General features: G+C 39.1%; 1 long non-coding RNA gene across 1 annotated transcript; it reads left to right on the top strand.

Annotated features, from left to right (window-relative positions):
* Positions 1-393: 393 nt before the first annotated feature.
* On the top strand, positions 394-5,699 carry LOC142100053 (uncharacterized). Its single transcript, XR_012678674.1, has 3 exons — positions 394-476; positions 1,120-1,182; positions 5,183-5,699. It is a non-coding gene; the product is annotated as an uncharacterized LOC142100053 (long non-coding RNA).
* The last annotated feature ends 1,203 nt before the right edge of the window (positions 5,700-6,902 follow it).

Genomic DNA, 6,902 nt, shown 5'->3' with positions numbered 1-6,902 from the left:
GACATTTTCAGTGAGGAAGATAACCACTGTCCAAATCGGTGGTAGTCATTATAGCGAACACCTAAATTCCAACAGGAGTTAGAACAATTTGTTTATCGCGACTGATGTAATTGCCGACTTTGAGGAAGTTAGACATCTTGAAATGCTGAATTTCGAGAAGAAACACACATACAAACACTGAGCTTTACGTTACTTCTAAGGGCAACAGTTCCATTCATGCTTTAAAGGGGGCAATGCAAGGACCCGCCAGCTGTATAATGTACAAGCCTTCCTAAACAACATTCTCTTTATATGCCTGTGCTAGGGGATAGTTTTATCTGGCCATAATGGAGTGTTGTGTTTGAACAGCCTAATCATTTAGGATTTGTTAACACTTTGCATTATAATATTATTAATACAGGACTCCAAGTTTCCAGAAGCCCGCCAACTGACAACAAGCAAGAGAGAATATAAGGGAGTCAATGCTGCAAGATCAGGTAAAAGAGAATGGCACAACCTGTCTAAATTTGAATGCTGAATTTCACACTAATGAGTTCAGCCATCATGTAGCTCCCTTTGTGCAGGATGATATTTTAATTTAGTTTGGAGAATGAAGTGTGTTTTATGTATTAATAAATGTTTTATCATTTTCATGATTGGATGCAAAATTATAATTTCATAATTCTAAATATGAGTGTAAACATTGGTGGTGGCAGGGAGGGGGGGTCAAGCGACTACCGTTCTATTAACCTAAGGCGGCTGGAGCTGTTTATCAGGCCCTGTGGATGGGTCTGCACAACCCCATGCATGTATATAAACCTTCTGGGAAATGAAAAGACATGAACTACTGTAAATTTGACCTTTAAAGTTGAAAATTAAAAGGACAGATAGGTAATCTCTATTTGTATTCACAAGAAAATCAATGCCATATAATAACTCTTTTCAACAGAATCAAAGATGGCCATTTAAATCAGAGTGTCACAAGTTGGTGTTTTGTGGTATTGAAAAGAGGCTTACAATGTAATGATGTAACCTTGCTCAAAATGGCCCTAGATTCCATAAACTGTTAAAATGCAAGTGCATAAAGGCTGTGAGTGGCAGATCTTTTAATGTAGTGCTGTGAATTCCTTATGCTTGCAGGTATGTCTGTACATATGTCAGAAAGAGTTTTTGGGATCTTCTCAACAGATCTCTACAGAACAGGTGTGTATATTTTTATTTGGGTCAGTGGGATTTCTGCCTATTTACCTCTCCCTCTTACTTATAATTGTAATGTTGTAGCTATAGTAATGCTTCTTGAAGTGGTGTTTTTGCCTATGAGCTCTCTGGAATTGATTTACAGTAAGCCTTTGCCTCTTTTTTTGTGTAGTTTTGTGTTTTTTATTTGTTTGCTTTTTCTTTAAATCTTACCTTCTACAAAACAGAAGAAGCACAACCTCATAAAACACATTTTTTTTAGCCTGGTTCATATTTTCCAGAAGACTTGAAATAGCACGCAGTATAAATAATACCTTCATCTCTTGTTAAGTGAGACCAGATTTCACTGACGCATGGTCTCAGCGTGTGTGTTTTCTGAGAGCAAATGATTTTCTGAACTTTTCTTTTTTTTTCTCTTTATTCTAATGACAAAACACCTTCCATTAACAATTACTAATTGGCTGCTTGACATTACAGTTTACTTCGTATAACAATGCACTGAGTGTCTTTGCATTAAAATGGCTAAAGTGGAACGATCTTAACTTTTGCGTTCCATGAGTAGGTGCCTGCAAGAACCAGGTGGTGTTTTGTCAGATGAATGAGCACGTTACAATGTGTTCTTCCTTTTGGATAAAACATTAGTGTATCAGATGTGACAAATCAGATGTTCATCTTCCGCGCTCCTGCATTATTTTACATGAAGAATTAGATCATTTCCTGGCTTAGCTTTTACTTAGCATTATTCTCCTTACAAATATATCTATAGACAAGCTTGAAGACATATATAACCTTCTTATTACAATAACATCATGCTTGGTATCAAATTGCTACTTTGAAATAGAGGTTCTGTATTCTGGAACAGAAAGTGCAGAACACATATTTAGAACAATAACATTTGCAAATTGATTTTGCATCTGATCACACTGTGGAGATGTATAGAATTATGTAGCTTGGATTTGTGATTTTGGGACTTGTTATGTAGCCCACGATAAATCATTTGCAAATGTGCACAGAATTTGTCTATGCTAATTGGGGCAGTCAATTGGTATTATTAACCTTGTACAAGTATTGTGCATGTAGACACTCAGGGCCTGATTCATAAAGCATAGTGAATGCATAATCAAGGGGACAAAAAGCGCGGGATCCCGTCTAAATCAGTCTAAATTCCCTAACATACACACACACAGACCGAGAGAAACTAGGGTCAATTTTGATAGTAGCCAATTAACCTACTAGTATGTTTTTGGAGTCTGGGAGGAAACCGGAGCACCCGGAGCAAACCGACGCAAACACGGGGAGAACATACAAAGTCTACACAGATAAGGCCATGGTCGGGAATTGAACTCATGACCCCAGCACTGTGAGGCAGAAGTGCTAACCACTTAGCCACCGTGCTGAGGATTCATACAGATTTTCAAATGTGCAAATCTGCTAATTTCCATTAATGATTCAGAAGCTACATTACAGTGGAATTTTCATGGGAAGCAGTGTGGGCTCTTATGCCCATGTAACACATTGTATTTATATTTGGAAACAATGTAACAGATTAAAGAGGTTGATTATAAAGCTCCAGAGTGATTTTTCCAAAATTCTATTTTTTTAACAATATAAAAATTAGAGTGAAAATGTTGATGAAGAATTTTGGCTCCTCGAACCATTACTTTCAGTGGAGATTTTACCTTTTCACTAAATTTTGATTTAGCCCTGAGCAGGGAAAGGACTTTACACTGGGTAAGAAGGCCATTTTAAATCCCAATTTCACTATCACTGAGCCTTAATGGTTTAATAAATAGGTAAGTATTTATTCTAAAGCTGAAATATCTCCAGTACATGAATGGAACTCATTCTCTTTCTCTGCTCTGATGTTAAATATAAAGCATATGAATTACCGGTAGGTCTCCTGGACTCCCGGGAGGGCAGGCCATTCTTCTGCATACTGCCCACTTCCTAGTGAAGTGAACAGGATGGGAGCCTGCATGACGCGTTTCGCGGTGAAACACATAATTTTGTCCCCGCTGCAAAATGACACTTCCGTGTCATTTTGTTGCAAAACAGGGCCAAAGTAGCCCTGTCCCCTTCTATCCTCACACTTCACCTCCCCTCCGGGATCTCCCGGAGGAAAGGAGTAAAATGTTGGCAAATATGATAAATAATGAGGGTCAAGTGAGCAGTACAGCATCTTTGCTTAAGGTATGGTGGTTTAATCAGGTGGTGGATGCAGGTTTTAAGTGTACAATGCATGACACACATTTAGCTGCCATAGTTGTCACAATCACATAAATCAAACTCTGGCTCAAAACGGTTTGCATTGCTCCTTCCCGTTATAAAATAACTCTGTCATTTGAAATCAACTACAGACTTTACTACATAGGTGCCAGAAAAAGAGAAAAATATTTTCAGTATTTAAATTTCTGAATTGAAAATACACCTTTTTCATAGGTAGGGTTTATGGCTAATCTGTTTTTTAATGAACATTAAACATACTAGACCTTATTTAGAGTAGACTCTTAAGTAAGAGGAGAGTTAAGGTCACAAAATATGTGCCCAACGTGTATTTTGAGCTGCACCAATCATGACATACGTGCAGCTGAATATTCTCCGCACATAGGCTCTAAGCTTATCTTGTTGCAGCTGGAGTATAGATAAAGCAGTCATCATAATCAACTTGTATTTGAATAAATTCTTACCCAAGTCTCTTGCTTTCCATTTGATTACCTAAATCCATATGGAATCTTCTTTTCTTCTGTCCTAACATCGTCCAATAGGAAAGAAAATAAAAACCCCAGAATGAGCAATGATTTAGGTGAATAGTAAAGTGGAAACCAAGGGATTTGTGGGAGCATTTAATTCAAATAAAATATTAAAATATGTATTCTGTGTGTCTTTTTAATATAAAGTACATTTGTGGAACTACATGTTCCAGTGAGCCCTGGCTGTGACCATGTGGCTGGTTTGCCCCGAGGAGGACCTGATTTCCCTAGAGAAATAGGGTCACCACTCTTCAGGTTTCCTTGTTGTAGATTGCCAAATCTGCCATAGCAGACATACTTTTGTTTTTGTAGGGCTTTCCATTTTCGTTGTCCCCCTGCACTATCGGTAACCAGTTATAGTGCTGGTGCTAGTTAATTAAAATAGGGAGTGATACACATATTTATTTATTTATATATACTACAGATACAGTGGATAAAAACAATCACTGTAACAAGAAAATGAGCTTAATTACCTGAGTTTCTGAAAGTTGGATCCCCATAGCTGGGATCTGAAAGGGCTGGAGTTAGTGGTCACAGTGGTCTCAGGGTGCTTCAATGCTTGCTCAGATGTGATACAGAGTCGTCATCTTTTATCAAGCTTCCTCGTTAAATAAGAAGACAGAAATATATCAAGTTCCAAAGGTGATAGAGTCACTGAATCCAAAGATCAAGCCGGGCTGGTACCCTAGGTAGCATTAATTAAGCAAGATATCCAATGGTTAATTCAGAAATCAGAACAAAATAATTGAGCCGGGTCAGCACACAGATCAGCAGTCACAAAGACCAGAAGTCAGAGCCAGGTCAGTACATAGAGGATTAGCCAGTAATAATGTCACAAGGAACAAGAAAGTGTTAAACACAATTACCAAGCAATCTTTGACATAAAGATGGGTCCATTTTTTAGTACCTGTCAGATGCATCTTGATGACATTAAGAAATAGATCAGAAGCTGTGTCCAGAAGTCTGCGTATGCAGAAAACTGACAGGACGGAATGCCAGACGGAAGACCTATACAGCAGGGCAAGCTGTGAGAAATTACTTGCCTGTCCCACTGACCATGACAATATTCCCTTCTTCGATGAGCGACATTCATTCAGATCTAGTGGGATTTTGGTGGAAAGTGTTTTGGGAGTGTGTACATTTTCTGCTGATTCTCATGAATGTTCTTTCAAGCTTTAACCTTTCCATTTAATAAGGATTTGTATTTGACTATGAAAAATGCGAGAGTCTAAAATGATATATTCATTTTGTCCAAGAACCTTTACAGTGGTGGAGAAGGCCTTTAGGACGGAGAGGATATTGCAGGTTTAACTTGTGAGATATGAAAACTGGATGAATTCTACACCTTGTAATAGGTAACTGAAGTCTGACAATGGAAAAAGAAAGTTTACGCTCTCTCCAACATGTTCTCCATACATACAACCACCAACTCCATGGATAGATCACTGATTTCTAGATTCAGGTGACCAATAGTTGTAGTTATGGCTTTTGTTATTGTTATAGTTTGATTTCAATGTTTTCTTTATCTGTTTAATTTCTAAGCTGGATTACACACCTACATGTATACTGTTTTGACATAAAAATGAAAAAAAATGATATTTGTTAATTTCTTGAGGCCCAGACTAATCACACGGTAATGTCATGCTCAGTCTGACTCACAACAATTGGAAAACTTTTCATCGCTCATTGCATTTGTTTACCACCTGCTCATTATCTCAATATGTATTGTTCTCCCTCTTGTACTTTCAATGCCATAATAAAATTGATTTGGAAAAAAAAGAAAATGAAGGCCTGTCCAAGATAATAAAAAGTCCAATATAACAGTCGTCTAACTTTTGTGATGGTCGTCCCAGATTTAAAAAATTTGTGGAAAGCCTTACTTGTCTCCAACTGAGAGAACTGGAGCAGGTCACCTTTGCTGGTCTGCCTGAAACTTATATTTTAATTAGCGCTTCATAAATATTGTAGGATAATCTTTTCCATTAACTGTGTAAATGTTTTTGTGAATATCTTTAACCATGGAGATGTCATTTCTAGAATCAAGCATTAGAATAATTTGTGGAGCATATCCATGGTTTCCAAAGAAAGGACTTACTTGAGTTGATGAATGACTTGCGTTACAATAAGTAAATTCTGCCATTGGCAGAAGATTGGCCCAATCATGTTGTTGGAAACTGGTATCAATTTGAAGGAATTGCTCCAAGAACTTGTTTACACTTTCTGTTTGGCCATTGGAATGTGGATGATAACCAGAGGACTGTTATGACTCTGCCTGTTCTTTGTATCTAGCAGCAGTACCTCATACCACCAGAGGTGCTGCTGTTCTGTTCCTGAACTCTTCTACATGCCTGAAGGAGTTAATCTCCTTGCATTATGCCTAATTAGAACTGCACCTGTCGCACTGCTTCAAATACCTGCCTCAAGCTGTGCTCTGTGCAGTTCATCCGTTTGTTCCTGGCTGCTGCTGCCCTGTTCCTGTGTTTGCTCCATTGCTTGATCTTCTGTTGTAACCCTCACTTGTCTTGATTCCTGGACCCTGCTCATTTGGCTGTTGCCCTGACCTTTGGCTCGACTTCTGGACCTCGCTTATTCGCTTATGACCTTGATCTCTGCCTGCTTGTCCTCACTGGCCTCCCCCTCTCCCATCTCGCCCCCTCCAATCTGTACTTAATGCGGCTGCTAGACTCATCTTTCTCTCACGCCGCTCCTCCTCTGCCTCCCATCTCTACCATGCCTTACACTGGCTCCCTTTCCCCTACAGAATCCTCTTTAAACTCCTTACTACAACTTACAAAGCTCTCTTCCAGTCTACTGCCCCCTACATCTCTGACCTCCTCACCATTCACACTCCTGCCCGCTCCCTGTGCTCGGCAAATGACTGCCTCCTCTTCTCCACTCTAATTACCTCTTCCCACTCCAGAATCCAAGACTTCTCCCGAGCTGCCCCCCTGCACTGGAATGACCTCCCTCGCTTCA

Source organism: Mixophyes fleayi, chromosome 8 (assembly GCF_038048845.1).
Source record: "Mixophyes fleayi isolate aMixFle1 chromosome 8, aMixFle1.hap1, whole genome shotgun sequence".
Classification (NCBI taxonomy): domain Eukaryota; kingdom Metazoa; phylum Chordata; class Amphibia; order Anura; family Limnodynastidae; genus Mixophyes; species Mixophyes fleayi.
The sequence above is the reverse complement of the archived record's forward strand: the minus strand, read 5'-3'. Positions and strand labels throughout refer to the sequence as shown.